The 15,959-nt window shown below is 43.0% G+C and overlaps 1 pseudogene; it reads left to right on the plus strand.

The window, feature by feature from the left end:
- The window catches only part of LOC100723822 (glutathione S-transferase 3, mitochondrial-like), a 61,144-nt pseudogene that overhangs the window by 16,206 nt on the left and 28,979 nt on the right, over positions 1-15,959 (plus strand).

Genomic DNA, 15,959 nt, shown 5'->3' on the forward strand with positions numbered 1-15,959 from the left:
GAGTTGGTGGGTCTGCTTTATGTTGCAGTACAGGCGTCCCCAAACCCTAAGCCACAGCCAATACTAACATGTGGCCCGTTAAGCACTGGGCCGCACTGTAGGAGGTGAGCCACCAGGGAGACGATGGTATTCACAGCTGCTCTCCATTGCTGGCATTGCTGCCTGAGCTCTGCCCAGTCAGATCAGCAGCAGCGGCATTAAGGTTCTCATAGGAGTATGAACCCTACTGTGCATTGCACATAGGGGATCGAGGTTGCACGCTTCTTAGGAGAAACTAATGTAATAAAAATAGAAATGGAGCACACAGTAAGTGAAATGCACTTGAATCATCCTGAAATCACTACCTTTTCCATCCCTGGAAAAACCGTCTTCCATGAAACCAGACACTGATGCCAAAAAGTTTGAAGACTGCTGGTGTGGTAGATACTGTAAGAAAGTCAGGGCAACTTGCCTGATGAGCAATACAGGAAACTGTCTTCATTGTGCAAGTGGGGAGCTGAGCCCTGCCTGGGAGCCCTGCTTAGCACAGAGGTCAAGATCCACTGTCTACTTTTAATCCATTTATGCCTCGTGTTCCAATCTTGGAAAGCCACAACAATGGAACATAATACATTTCTTTTCCTCCTCAAATTTTTATTCTTTGAATTTTTCTAGTTAACATATATGAATTTCATGCAAAAATTCAAAGAAAACCTGCCACCTTCAGCATACATGAATTAATCTCTCCTCTGTTATCTACCAACATCCCTGTGAGTCTGGCGTATAATTAGCTTCTCTGCTTGGTTCATTCAGCTATGAAATGAGGCAACAAGAACCAGTGTCCTGAAGAGTGGTTGTGAGACTGCAGTAAATCTTATAAAGCATTTAGGAATATTTTGGGTTTTTTTAACCTATCATCATCATCATCATCATCATCATCATCATCGTCACTACCATCATCTTTGCCATCAATTAATGTTAGCCTAATTTTCATCTCCAGAGCCTTCTAGCTAGAAAAATGTTTGTGAGACATGAACAAGTCATCTGATTGACCAAATATGGCCTTTTTACAACTAGTAAAGTTTTTCTTTAGTATTTTCACTTATAAAACAGGAGAAATATCATAAATTTATAGTGAAACTTGAACAAAATGAAATATAGCAAGCTTAGAAAGTGTTAAGTAAATGGCAGGTATTTTGGTGACAATGAGCAACTCCTTGGAATGAATCCTGTACAAGAAAATTCCAGATTTCCTTACCCCATGTAGCAGGTAAAGTCCTCACCCCAGATCCTTGACATGTTTTAGAGTATCTTTACATGCATTGTTCATATAAACTAATAGAAGGGGGGTAAAGTCACATAACTCTGGTTGGATGTAACATTCAGAAGGCATCTGTTCTGGTGTCGGTCGAGAAAAAGTAAGAGGAAAAATTAAATCATTTTTTAATTCATGGGCTCTTTTGCCCTGAGCTAAATGGCTTGATTTCCTGTTCAACTCAGCTGACCACAGAAGGCACATGATACCCCTCTGAGACAGCCCTTTAGGACCAGATGGGTGAGACAAGTGACCAAAGAGTGGGAGCAGCCACACACCTGACACCATCACACCCCGATCATGGCCCCATGCTGGGCCCACATTTTGGGGAGCATTTACCATGCACTGCAGAAGGATTTGATGCGTTAGCTCAATTTTACCTTTGTAACTATCCATTCTTCAGGATGAGAAATCTGTATTCTTCAGGTTCTTGCCTGTTCATGGTCCCACAGGGGTGAAGGGGTAAAATCCAGGATTCCAATCTCGGGGATACTGCACAAGGCTGTACTGCCACTGCTGTGGAGGGCAGGGCCTGCCTCGACCACTTCCAGTAGTCATGGTTCAAAAGTGACCTTTGTCATAGCTCTGGGGACCCACTTGTGTGATACCCGAGCACACAGGCAGCCTGTTTATGGTTAGAGAGGGTCTGTGCTGCCCAGGTGCTGGCAGGGGCTGCGGCCATCCTTGGGTGCCTGGTGTATCTGAAATAAACCTGACAGAAACAATTCAGTTGGGCAGAGGAATAAAGGGCGTTCTGTGGTGGCAGCAGTCAGGGAGAGAGTGCACCCTCCCCACCCATCCGCTGGTGTGGTGGCCTTGGTTAGGAATGACACCGTCCCCAGCTCTTGATTCGTACAGCCATCAGACCCCTTTGAGAAGAGCAGAGCTGATGGCTTGGACAAGTTTCTTTTCTTGAAACAACGTTAATTTGTCCAATTTTGTGGCTTTTTTATGTGGAACAACATTAGCTCATCCAAGCTTGTGGTTTATTTGAAAACGAAATTCCGGTAAATCTTTCGCACCATCTGGCAGTGTGGTGATTGGCCACGGGTTAGGAACAAGCCACTGAGCACACAAGAAAACAAAGCGATGAAAACTCACCCCAGACACAGCGGATCTGTGTGATTTCTGTGCCCAAGCAGCCCCACAGGGAGCTCCAAGGATGTGTCTGTCCCCACGACAGAGCCATAACCTGTTGCACCCGGGGTGGGGACATTTTTCTCAGCAGCTGAGATGCAGGGCTGTTCCTCAGCTTAGGGTTTAAATTTTTTCTACAGAACTAAACTACAAGGAGCTCTTTGAAAACATATACAGAGGGGTCTAGAAACCAGCAAAAGGGATCAGAACAGACGGAATTTTTTTCCCCAGCAAACATTTATTGAACACCTAACATGTGACAGACACCTGATTCCAGGAACTTCACATGCCTCAGGGAACACAGGTCCCTGCCCTTGGGAAGCTTCACCCCTGTGTTAAGGAAACCTTTGATTTTTTTCCCTATCTCCCTCTCCTTCCTTCAACCCCTCTTCCTCTCTTTATTTACAAAAATGCTGTTTCCATTTTTTTCTTCTATTCTCTCTTTTTTTTGTCTTTTTCCTTTTTATCGGTACCAGGGATCGAACTCACAACTGCTTGCTTTACAAGGCAGGCACTCATGCCGCTGAGCTAAATCCCCAGCCCCCTTCTATTCTCTTTTTATTTTCCCCCTTTCTTCCTTTCCCTCTCTTCCCTCTTTTGTTGCTTTCCCCATTTGAACATTTTATTCCCGGTTCCCAATATGTATTATATATTTTGGCCCTTGTCTACACTTTCAGCTTCTCACACCAGAGAAACAACTCAGGATTTGAACACGTGTCCAATTTATTTTACTGAAGAATATGGTCTCAAGGTGCTTTCATTTAGCTAGAAATGTCTCAAGCTTATCCTTCTCTATGACAGAATAGTACTCTGCTGTATAAAAAAAATCACATCTTTATCCATTTATAGTTGATGGACATTTGGACTGTTGCTAAGATTTATCTACTCTAAGTTGTGCTACTATAAACATAGGTTGCATATATTGCTGTGGTTTGCTGCTTTTAATTCTTTTGGGAAGATACCCAGAAGGGGAATAGCTGGGTTAAATGGAACTCTAAGTTTTTGAGGCATCTCCACACTGATTTCCATGGTGGTTGTGCCAGTGTATACTTCCACCAACAGCAGAAAAGAATCCCTTTTCCCCCACATCCCAGCCAGCATTTGTTTTTGGTTGATTTCATGATAATAACCACTCTTTGGAGTGAGATGGAATCTCAGCATTGTTTTAATTTGCATCTCTTGAATGACCAGGATGCTGAACATTTTTCCATGTATTTATTTCCCACATGTACTGCTTCATCTGAGAAGTGACTAGTCATTTCAGATGCCCATTTTTGGGTTGGATTTTTAAACTGGGGTGTCTATTTTTTTAGTTCTTTATATATTCTAGATATTAGTCCTTCATCTGAGAAACAGCTGACAAAAATTATTTTCTATTCTGTGAGTTGTCTCTTCACTCTGTTGATGATTTCTTTTGTGGTACAAAAGCTTTTTAATAAGATGAGATCCCAGTTTTTGATCCTTTGTGATATTTCCTGAGCAATCAGAATTTTGTTCAGAAAGTTTTTGCTTACAAATGTCTTTAAAAATTCTACCTACTCTATCTTCCTCAGATTTAGTGTTTCTACTTTAAAATTTAGACCTTTGATCCATTTCAATTTTAGTTTTGTGCATGGTGAAACATAGGGTTTACTTTTAAACTTTGGAATGTGAAAAGCCAGTTTTTCCAGCACCGTTTATTGAAGAGGCTATCTTTCTTCCAGTGAAGGTATTTGGCTCCTTTATCAAAGATCAATTAGCTGAGTATGTTTGGAATTGTTTTTTCATCTTCTAATCTGTTCCCTTGATCCTTGATTCTGTTGTTTTTTCCAGTACCATGCTGTTTTTATCACAGTAACTTTATAGTATAATTTCAAATCAGGGATTATGATGCCTCCAGCCTTGACTTTGTTGCCCTTTGTTTTTTGCTGTTCTATATGAATTTTTGGATTATTTCTTCTAATTCTGTGAGATGTACTATTGGTATTTTGATCAGGACTGCATTAAATATATATAAGAATTTTGGAATATAGCCATTTTCACTATATTGGTTTTTCCTAGCCAAGAAAAAAGGATATCTTTCCATTTTCTGGTATCCTCTTCAATCTCTTTTTTTCCAGAGTACTGTAGTTTTCAATGTAAAGGTCTTTCACTTCCTTCATTGAATTGATCACCAGGTGTTTCATTTTTTTGGATGCTATTGTGAAAGATGCTGTTTCCCTAATTTCTCTCTCGGTGAATTTGTATATAGAAAGCTATTGATTTCTGAGTGCTGACTTCATGTCCAGCTGTTCCACTGAATTTGATTATTAAATGTACAAATTTTTGGTGGAGTTTTTTTGGCTCTTCTATGTACAGAGAGTTGTGGACAAGACAGACCTACAATTGCTTGCTCTTCCAGAGCTTCTGCATCAATATGATGGACAATCAGATTGTTTTAAATGATAATTTTGAATGCACGAAGTCCTATGTAGGGACTAAATAAGCAGCCAAGAAGCACAATAAATACAGGTGGGCATGGGGACCATCTTTCGGTAGAGGGCTCAAGGAAGGCTTGCTGGGGAAGCGATGTTTGGATAGAAATCACGCACACAGAGACTTCCACACATGCAAAGCATGGACAAGCATGACGTGTCTGTGGAGTTGAAACTCTGGCTGATGAGACAGTGACAGAGAAGGAAGAGGACCCACAGGAGTTACAGAGGGAGAGGCAGGCAAGGGCAAAGCCAGTTCCCTCTTCACACGGGGGAAGGTCACGGGAAGAAGAGCACCCTTCTCTGTAGGGGAGGAGTAGGCTGTAGGTCTATAATGAGAGCAGAGGCCAGTTATTTAGGAAGTTACCCAGGTTATCCAGGCCTGAGGCAGAGATGGTGGCGGAGAGGGGCAAGAAAAGAGCATTGAGGAAGAAGAAAGCAAATCTGCTCATGGATTTGACATGGAGGATAAAGGGAGGGATTAATGATCCCGGGCCCTTTAGCTTGAGCATAGGTGGATGGCGATGCTCTTACTAAGAGTGGGGAGGCAATGAGAGAGGAATGCAAAGTTTAAGGAGAAAAATTGCAAATCTGTTTTAACCATCGTAAGACTGAGATACTTGTAAAAGGGAGTATGAAGTGGTATTCTAGATTCCAGCAGAAAAAAAGCAAATTCAATTAAGGTGTCATTAGCAGGAAGCTGGCATTTGAACTCATGAGAACTGACAGACTAACTTCAAAGAGTGAGAAAGTATTTCAGGAAAGATGAGATTTTGCATGCCCTGGTCTGCATGGGCACCTAGGTTGGGGCAGATGTGGAAGGTCTGACCTACATCATAAAAAGCACATTATGCACAAGCATGTGGACATCCAGCCTGCTTCTACAATACTTCCGATTTCTATCACCCATCTCCACCCAAAGTACTCACTGGTACTACTTAAGAATAAATCTGGAAAAATATCATAGGCGGGTCTTGGGAAAGAATCTTGGACTTTTTGGGCTGAAACTTCTGGTCCCTGGGGCTCGGGAAAGGGGCCTAAAAGGAACGGTGTGCATGTGAGGAGTAGGCATATCCCTCCAGATTACAGATACCTCACTCATCTGAGTTAAAGATCAGAGCAGATCAAGACAGAGTTGAGACCTCTAAAGCACAGGACACCAAATGAGGCCTTGGGTACTGAGTCCAAAGGTGGCACTGCACGTGCTGTGTCATCATGATGAACAAGACCATTATTCCAGTACCCAGTGTACACACCCTAGCATGGGGGACCTATATTGCTCTTCTGCTACTCCCTGGACTATTTCTGCAGTGTCTACTACGTGATCCTAATTCTAGCTCTACATTGATTTAGTCATACTGGAAATGATCATCTTTGTTAAATTTCCCAAACGTGAACTGAAAGACTTGGGTAAAAGAGAAAAATAATTGCTGCCAAGTCCAAGCTCAGCCAGGTTAATCAGAAGGCCTGACACACAGCAGCTGATGGACAATCAGCGAACATTTCAACCCCAGGCCTAGGTCACAGACATGCTGCGAGAAGCCATCCCTCAGACTACGCTCACAATGAGAATTCAAGCCTACTAGGCAGCTAAGTGAAGGTCAGCGTGGCTTCCATTGGTCTCTCCATTCAAGGTTCAGATTCAGCCCCAGGCAGACCAATGGAAGACCAGTATCTGTCCAAGGTACTTTGATCCAAGGTACTTTGATCTCAAGGGCTAGAAAGAACCCGTCAAAGAATGTGAGACTTAGACTGTCAAACCATCTTGGTGAATTACTAGGGTGGAGGCATGATAATTCCTTTTCATTTAATGAATGAGGTCAATGTTTTTGGAGTATTGGGCACCTCAGGGTGATGTACTTATCAGCCCCCATCTGTCCTTTGAGGACTCCTGACATTGTGAGTTACTTTCCTTCTCCACTTACAGAGCTCAACTGCTTGCCTTTGACATGGTTGGCTCAAGCCAAGGAAGGGCTACAGGCAAAGACCATCAGCTCTCTTTTTTTTCTCTTTTCAAAGACTCCAGGGCTGGCAGTCCTCCAGTCTCTTCCAGGACTGACGATCAGTTCTCATTTGCAATCCTAATAATGAAGTTCTTAGTTTTGTCCATCTACTGAGCAAATCATAATGGGCAGATGTCACATATGATTCGACTATAAAAATAATATCATTGTATGAGCTCTCTATTTCTTTTTTTTTCTTGTTCTTGTCCTACTCCCCTCCCCTTTACAGCAAATTTGATATCCTTGTAGTCAGTCCCAAAGAGATATAGGGCGACTCAGGGAAAAGCCTGAGAGCCAGACTTTGCTCATTCCAAACCCTGGTGGTGGGCACATTTTGTGGCATTGGGCAAGTCACCCAATTGGTCTGCTCCTTCCTTTCAAACTGAGAAGCACATTGAAAGGGGGCTGGGAGAATTCACTGGTTTGGTGGAAAGATTTGAACAAGTTGGTTCCATCAGTGCAATAATGACCTCTTTTTATTTACAAGACTCTGGCTCCTCTCCTCGGTTCACTTTTGATAGTTGAGTGGATTTGCAAGTAAATGGGAGCTCTCAGCAGCAATCTGTGCAGCATTCTGAAAGCCTCTGGTGTGCACAGTCCAGAGAAAATATCAGCCCCTCTGCAGAATGCCACTTAAAGGGACTTTCAAACGGGACTTATGTCAAGCCCACTTCGAAGCAAGTGATGGTGCTGTATTCCTTTTACAAATTAAGGCAACAGGAAATATGCATTTTGAGCTGTAGCCTTGAGCTTCATAGGTTTATTTCTTTCTCAGAAGGCTGACTCCCAACTAGTGCATTGCTCTTGTGGGTCACCTCCTTAAATACTTGACAGATATTTATGATGGAAAGGGTAAAAAAGAATCTGCTGGTGAGTTTTACCCCAGAGTAAGTTTTACCTGGGATACTCAAGATTTAGAGTGGAAGGCATACGTGATATTACTTTGTATCCTCTTTTTCCTCAATGGGAATCAAGTTTTGCCTGGAGTGAGCCAAAACCGAATGGAGATTATATATGCTTTCCTATAGCTGAGAGGGAACGGGAAACACCATCTCAGAAAAGAAACTAAGGCTTAGAGACTTTGAGCATTTCAGTATGGCCGTATCCCTAAATGAAACAGGCAGCCACTTGTGATCTGAAACGCACTGAAAATGCATCTAAATATCAGGCCTAGTGATTTCCAGATGCTCATTGATTCTATTTTCACAAAGGAGGTCAATGTTGTTTATTAGTATCTTTGTATAACACTGTCAAATTAATCTCCTAGTCTGGACATAACTAAGTAGAGAGAGCAGTCCTGACCAGCCCATTCACATCAGGAGCTAGAGATGATCTGGAAGACCCCTACACATACACACCATCAGCCCATTCCATCACGAGGCCACCAGAGACAGAAACATTTTCCTCATGCACCCAAATACTGTCCTTGAGAGCAGCAGAGGGCAGGGCACAGAATTCTGAATGACACAGGGCTGTATGTCAAAGAGAAGGAAGAATTACATAATTAAACATTTAAATGGTATTGTGTGGCTAAGATTGTTCTGTTGTCTAACAGTCTTTCTGCTCAACCTATGGACCCAAACAAATAGCTTCAGCAGGGAGGTCATTAGAAATGTACAATCTACAATGCTTTCATTCTTTTATTTAATTGGTTTTATTCTCTTTTGTTTTGTTTGAATTTATTATATGCGATGATAAGAACAGCTGTTTTGAAGAAAATGAGATGTTATGGTAGCCATTGTCAATTTCTATCATCTTGAAGTCCTATAATGCTTTTATTCTTTTGTTTTGATTGGTTCTATTCTGTTGTGTCTTATTTGATTTTATTATGTGTGGGAGTACAGACAACTGTTTTGAAGAAAATGAGACATAGTAACCATTGTTCAATTCCTGTTATCTGGTTTTAAAGTCTTATAATATTTTCAGTCTTTTGTTTTGATTTGTTTTAGTCTGTTTTCTACTATTTGATTTCATGATGTGTGAAGGTATGGACAGCTATTTTGAAGAAAACTAGAGACATTATGGTAGCCACTGTTGATTTCCTAGTGTCTTGTTTTGAAGCCCCATAATGCATTCATACTTTTGTTTTGATTGATTTTATACTATTTTTTGTTTGATATTATTGTGTGTGAAGTTATGATCAACTATTTTGAAGATAATAGACATTATGGTAGCCACTGTTGATTTCTTATTGTCTTGTTTTGAAGTCATGTGATGCTTGCATTGTTCTGTTCTGCTTAGCTTTGTTTTGTTTTAGTCTCTTTAAAATAAAAAAGTAAATAAATAAAAATAAAATTAAAAAATAGAAATGCATAATCTCTTTGTGATGAGAACACTCAAAACCTGTCTTTGTGCTATGTCGAATTATATGATACAATACTGTGAGCTATTATTATCGATAAAAGTGCCTTATTAAGTTAAAAGACAAAAAAAAGTGCAGAATCTCAGGACCCACTCCAGACTTGAAGCTCAGCATATGCATACCAACCAGATCCCTGGGTAATTCCTGGGAAGATTAAAGATTGAGAAAGTTCTGGCCCTGCAAACCCTTCCTCTTCCTTCCCCATTTTCCTGAGAAAGCACCTGGAGCATCTGGAACATGGTCCTGAGCCCCACTTCATCTGCACACCTCCTGTGCTCTAGGTAAGCACGTGACCCTAACCAGAGTTGACTGAAAGTAAAAAACAAATTGAAGAGAAAATAAAGAACAAACTGAGTCAAAACGAGGAGGTAGGAAGAGTTGGCGATGGAATATTAGCTCACCTCTCAACTGCCTGTGTACACCGCTGTCAGCAGCACGGTGCTGAGGACTGGGTGGTGTCAAAGGTCAGAGGGAAGAGGGCAGTGCTACCTTAGCTCCGATTATTGCTGGTGGCAGTTGTGAGATTGCCAGCACTCCTTCCTCAAGTTTCCCATCCAACTTTGCACGTGCTGAGAAGGAAGAGTTGGGAAGGAACCTTGATTTTCTTTCCTGGCAAAATTTGCAACAGGTGAAGTCAAAACTGCTATCTGTTTCTTGACCGAACCTCATCAGTGACCAAAATGACTTTGTAACAAGCCTTCTTGGCCCTAGGGGATGTCATGACGTTTCTGGGAAGCCGCCTCGCTTGGAATCCCCCTCATCTGGCTTCATACCTGCCAGGATGAGAGTGCTCGGGGGACAGGGTTTGGCAGAGCACAGGATCAGAAAATCGGAGTGCTCATCCAACTGGCGGAAACCTTGCATGTAAAGTTTTGGAAGTATCTTGTTGTGTAGGATTTAAATCTTCTATGAATTTCCTGAAAACTGTTGTATTTAAAAGAGATTCTATAAGTTTAAATTTTTTTTAAAAATCAACTTTCTTGTTTCTGGCCTTCCTAGGGCCCCACAGCAACAGCACTGGACTCAGAGTTGAGAAGGTGTGGGCTCCTCCTCTGATCCCCTGCATAGAAGCTGCATCTAAGGGGGCGTTAACAGACCTCCCTAAGTCTCCATTTCATTGATGGCTGATCTATACTAAGAAATCAATAAATTTTAAAAAGAAATCAATGTTTGCCTTCTCTATAAATTTTATGCAGCTTGATGACATATTAATGGGGTGATTTCTTTCATCTGAGATTTTCAGGGCATCTGGCAGGTGCTGGCAGTGGGAAGATAATGAATCTTTGCTGCTGAGTTCATTTCTCTTCTGTCCTGGGTGATTTCATGGCACAGAGCTTTATGAAAGCAAAAGACAAGACCCTTTCAGGCCCCTGGCATCTTTAAGATTATATAATTCCCTAAATAAATAATGCAAAGGTCAGGGATGTTAATAGAATCAAAAGCACCTCAGAAATTTGCCTCTCAACCTCCCTTCCCAAATGGAAAAAACAAAGACAAAAAGGAGAGGAGAGGAGAGGAGAGGAGGGGAGGGGAGGGGAGCGGTGGGGAGGGGAGGGAGGGGGAGGGGACTCCTTCAGCTGGTCATGCCTGGATTCCAGTCCCAGGTCATGCCAGCAGAGCTAAGGATTGGACTGGAAACCCCAGATAATTCCCAATGCTACTCAAGCAAATACATTTTCTAAGAGGTTATTGTGGACTGAATTGCCCCATCCCATCCAGATCCCTATGTTGAAGCCTTAGCTCCCAATTTGTATTTGGAGGGGATGTCATTTGGGAGGTAATCAAGGTTAAATGAGGTCATAAGAGTAGCTTCCAAGACAGTGTGATTGGTGTCTGCGGATACAAGCACTCAGAGGAAAGTGGATGGGGGGATACACTCAACTTTCATAAGCCAGGAGTAGAAGATTTGGGGCACCTTGAACATGAACTTTCAGCCTCCAGAATTATGAAGAAATAAATTTCTGTTTTCTGCAACTCCAAGTCTTTAGTATGTTATTTTTTCCTGGCCTGACAGACTACCTCACGGGTCTTCAGCAGGTTGGAGGTTGGATATACAGGACATACAGTAGCCCACCATGGACAGCAGTGAGCCCCAGGCTTAGGGAGGCAAGTCTGACTCACTTTCAAAGGGCAGGGTTGGAAAGGGAAGAGAGCTGAGGTCCCTGGGCCTGTCCCCAGCTGCCAGCTCTGTGTGAAGGCTGAGAGCAGGGACAGCAGATGGAACAGCCATGAGCCCCTTCTGCTGCAGGTGACTCATAGGGCAGTTGGGCACGGGGCCACCTCCTGCACCAGGGGAGCAGATTTCCCAACACTCTCCAGTCTCTGCTCCACACGGGAGTCACACGAGGTTGGGCGACAAGGGAAAGGAGGTCTTCTGTCCTCCCTGCACAGGGGATCTTAGTGACAGATGCATGGTATCTTGCTTTCCTTGGCCTCGGAGAGCTTTGATTCATTTCTCCGTTAATCACTCAGGGCAGCTGTAGTTACACCAGCTGCATTGCCTGCCTCATTTTTTCTCATCACTCAACTCCCTGTCTCTGAGTCCTATACCTGCTCCAGGGACGCCTTCATCACAAGGAGAACCACACAGCCTAGCTGGACCCTCTCTCGCCTCACGCAGGGCAGCATTCTGGCCATGTCTTTGGCATCTTATCACCTGGGTAAGCTGGGTGAGGCTCCAGCTCCCTGATCTGCAGCTTGAAGACTCTTACATTACACAGAAATAGCTCAACCTTCTTCCTTTTCCACAAAAGACTGCTTGCCCTTGATCAGGATGCTGCACCCTGGGAATCCATTGTGTGTTCTAAAGATGTAAGGGATCACTCCTCCTTGGCATTGCTAGAGGTAGACAGACAGTGGTTTTAAACTCCTCATTTTCTAGGGAGATTTCTCCCTTCTGAAGGCATTACAATCAGTCTTTTCTGTCTTGCTCCATTCTTTTCCCAGGAAAGGAGACTGAAATTTTGCTTCTCATGTGACTCCAGTTACAGACAAACCCCTGAAATTGACCCTGAATCCCAAAGCTGATGTCTGTGCCGCCTGGTAGCCTTCCCTCTCTGCCTGGCTGGGCACCACAGCAGCAGGGGTCTGGAGCGGCTTCCTGGCTCCCAGCATGTGACCCACACATGCTCAGAAGCATGAGAAGCAACATTAACCTCTTAGGAGATTTTTCCCGAGCAAATGAGACAGTCCATGGAGTGTTATTTATGTCTTGTCTTTTCTTCATCTTTTGGAAGCAGCCATTTGGAATGGAGAGAATGCAACAGAAGTCAAAGAACTGTCTACACATTTTTCCTAAGCTGTAATTAAGATGGAAGCTCATTTGCCATCTTCTGGATTGGGGTAATCAAGCACATGACAGAGCAAAATTTTGGAACATTTTTATCAGTTTTGGAGCCATAGTTCCTCCATGGCCAAGTTTCTTTCCTGTCTCAGATTTCAGAGACCAGCCTGACATTTCCCGTACAGACAGGCCATCCAACAGTTCTCCTGATTCAGCTGACCACGGTGAACTGCAGCTACACACAAGGGGTGCGGTGGACAGATTCCACCTCGCTGGAGTTTGGAATGGCACCTCTCATTGCCAGAGAAGGGATTCTCTGTGGAGGCGTAGTTGGCAGCCCTGGAGCTTGCCTTGTGGTTGGCACATAGGCCATCAGAAATCATCTGAGGATCAACCTGCCAAGCTGAGGCCATCATGGGATGCAGGGATTTATTGCTAGTAGAGAAAAGAAAAGAAACCAGAGGCCATTTTCACGGAAAAAGGTCTCTGCTATTGCCTCAATCAGTTCAGTAGCTACCTCATCCTGCTTGTGTTCTTCCCCAGCAGTTCAGGCCTGTCTGTCACCAGGAACAGGTGCCAAATCAGAGTGGAATTTTCCCAGCAGGCCCCAGGGAGTGTGGCTGCCAAGGCAACTGTGGTAGGTTTTAGGAATAACTAGTGAACCACAAACCCAGAAAAGGAAGAGGAGGCCACCCTTTTGGCTTGGGCAGACTCAGGTACAGCCTGTCCCTTGAGGATAGCCGGGGCCTGTGAAGACTTCCCAGTGTCAGGGCCAGACAAGGCCAGAGCAAGCAAGGCTGGACCCCACAGGGTGGCTTCCCAGAACTAGGTTAATCAGACCAGGCAAAGGCAACCCAGAGGGGCTGTCTACTAATGCCACAGCAGGCTCTGTGCAGGAGTAGAAAAAGTGGTTGCTAAGGAAGACCTAGAGACCTGTGTTTGGAGGAAAAGATCAGCGAGCATAAGGTTGGAATCCATCCATGTGGCTGCCAGGGAGGGAGCAGAGCTTTATGTTACATAGAAGCAACTCGGAACTTGAGGTAGCTGAGACAAAGCCAGTGAGATCCAGTGTTTGAAGTCAAAAGTCCCAGCCAGATGAGCAGGAATTGAAAAGTAAATTCTTTGAGGCCAATCAGTAGCCAGGACATATTGGCATCACCTGCCAGAAGTTGTTTTTTCTCATCCCTATGAAGGGAGTCCCCCGCCATGGCCAACATGGCAGGCAACACCCCTGGCCAGAGGAGAGACTTGTAATCTATGTTTAGTCACTCTGAACCCAAAATCTTAACACAACTCGGTTTAACATTTTGCTCGGTGCTAATTTAGACCACATAGCCATCTACCGACCCACATTGCTAAACAAACGAACATGCCCCTCAGTTCGCATAGAGTTTTAATTCTCTTATGCATATTGTTCTTTGTCTATGTATATACCTTCTTGATGACATTTAAAATTTATTTTTAAGTGTAAATTGAAATTGCTGTTAGGCCAAAAAAATAGATTCCATGACATTCCCTCTATCACAACATTAAACATTCCCCTAGTATGTTTAATGAACCTACGGTTTTCCTCTCTAATCACTATTGAGTAGCTACAGGAATCTATTGTCCTGACCATGATGCAAAGATGTTTTGCAAAGATGCAAAACAAAGTTATTTCCTTCCATATTTTATAATAATGTAGTTATGAAGATATAATATTTTTAGGGGGTCTGAAATCTTAAGATTTGGGGCACGGTCACCCCATAGAAGAGAAGAAACCAATACTTCTTGAGTAACCAGGAACCAAGCACTGTGTTAGTGATTTCCTGTATACTTTATCATTCAGTGCTCAAAATAACCTGCAAAGGTATCTTGACTCCCACTTTTCTCTGTGAATATACTATTACCCACAGAGAAGAAACGATATAAATATAGATTGTCTAACTGACAAGGCTGACACTTGAACCTAGGTCAGATTCTAAACCCCATGGTGCTGCTGGATTCCATGGTGGGAGCTGTTTGGAAGCCATTGTTTCTGCAGGAACTTCATACTATAGTTTTGCAGTTTGAAGTATTAGTTGTTTTTACAGTTATGTAAATAAACTAATCAATTTAAGAAAGAACTTGTTGTTCTCCCTTCCCGAGGGTTGTTATTCTTTAATATTATATCTATAACTTAAATGTGGAAGACATTTTCACAAAAATTTTGACTCAGAGGGAGATTATTCCATGAAGTTTAGGGCCCATGATTAACAACCAAAAAAGTACAACTTGGGAGACTTCTCTGAGTTTTCCTTTTCCAGTTGGAAGTTTTAGACGTTCTCAAATATCAATGTAGCCAGGAACTGAGTTTATTTTCTGTTGTCTTTTGCTGTTATCTGCTCATTTGCCCACAGTGAGATTCCAACTCCATAAGGAACTGTGTTTTAAGTCATGCACAATTTTGGGGTATCTGATGGAAAGATCTCTGAAATATATGGAAACGCAGCAACAAAGATGTTACTGGCCTGCCTCGGAATTGATCACAAACAGACCCTCAAAGCCTAGACCTGCCCACAGGAAACTTGGTTGTTGCGAAGGGAAAACACAGCGGCATATTTTGGGTCTGGAAACAGACACAATGAAAGGCAATCAGAAAGGTATCTTTAGAATGTGTAAATCCTTGAATAAAGAAATTGAATTATTTGGAGTGCAGGTGCTGCTTTTCATCTCTTCCTTCTCTGGAGTCTCTGGATTTGAGATGAAAAAGAAAGAGCCCAGAGATCAAGGAATGCCCTCTCAGGCTGTGTTGGTGAACGGGATTTGGACTTGGGGCCCACTGGCTGAGGATGCTTGGGGTCCTGGGTTCTTCACCATGCATGATTCACGTTCACAAGTACAGGAAGGAATGTGTCTCGCTAGAGGCTAGACTTTGAACCCAGCATAATCCAGGAGAGAAAAAAACAATCAGGTAAGTCTGGGAAAGAGTTATCAAAGAGTGGCAGATAGAAACCTAGAAGAAAGAAGCAGAGTTGGGAAAAAGAGGACAAAATAATATAGGAAAGTGTGAGTCACAGGTGGCAACAGGAAACCGCCTTCGGTATCAGTGCCTGGAGTGCTGAAAATTCAGATCCAGATGATGATGCCCATGTCTGGTCCTCTGTCACTGAGGCCAGAAGAAGCTTCAGAGCAGGTGCATGCCTTCGGTAAGGGATACAGAGCAAGAGACAGAGGAGCAAGAAGAGGTGGCAGATATAGTTTATTGCATTCAAGAAAGAGAGTGCAATCTTCTCCAGGTTCCCAAGGGTTATCGAGAACTGGCTAGTGTACGTTTAAAGGAAGTTAAGAGCAGAGAGTGGCTTATTAGAAAGCTGAGGGCTAGGCTACAAATAAATCATTGGATTTAACTTCATGTGTATTAATAAAGTTGGGTGGAATGAGGCTAAAGAATCAGGTAAAGGAATGG

The sequence above is a fragment of the Cavia porcellus genome, unplaced genomic scaffold (assembly GCF_034190915.1).
Source record: "Cavia porcellus strain 051 isolate PalLab524CR breed Dunkin Hartley unplaced genomic scaffold, mCavPor4.1 scaffold_27, whole genome shotgun sequence".
Classification (NCBI taxonomy): domain Eukaryota; kingdom Metazoa; phylum Chordata; class Mammalia; order Rodentia; family Caviidae; genus Cavia; species Cavia porcellus.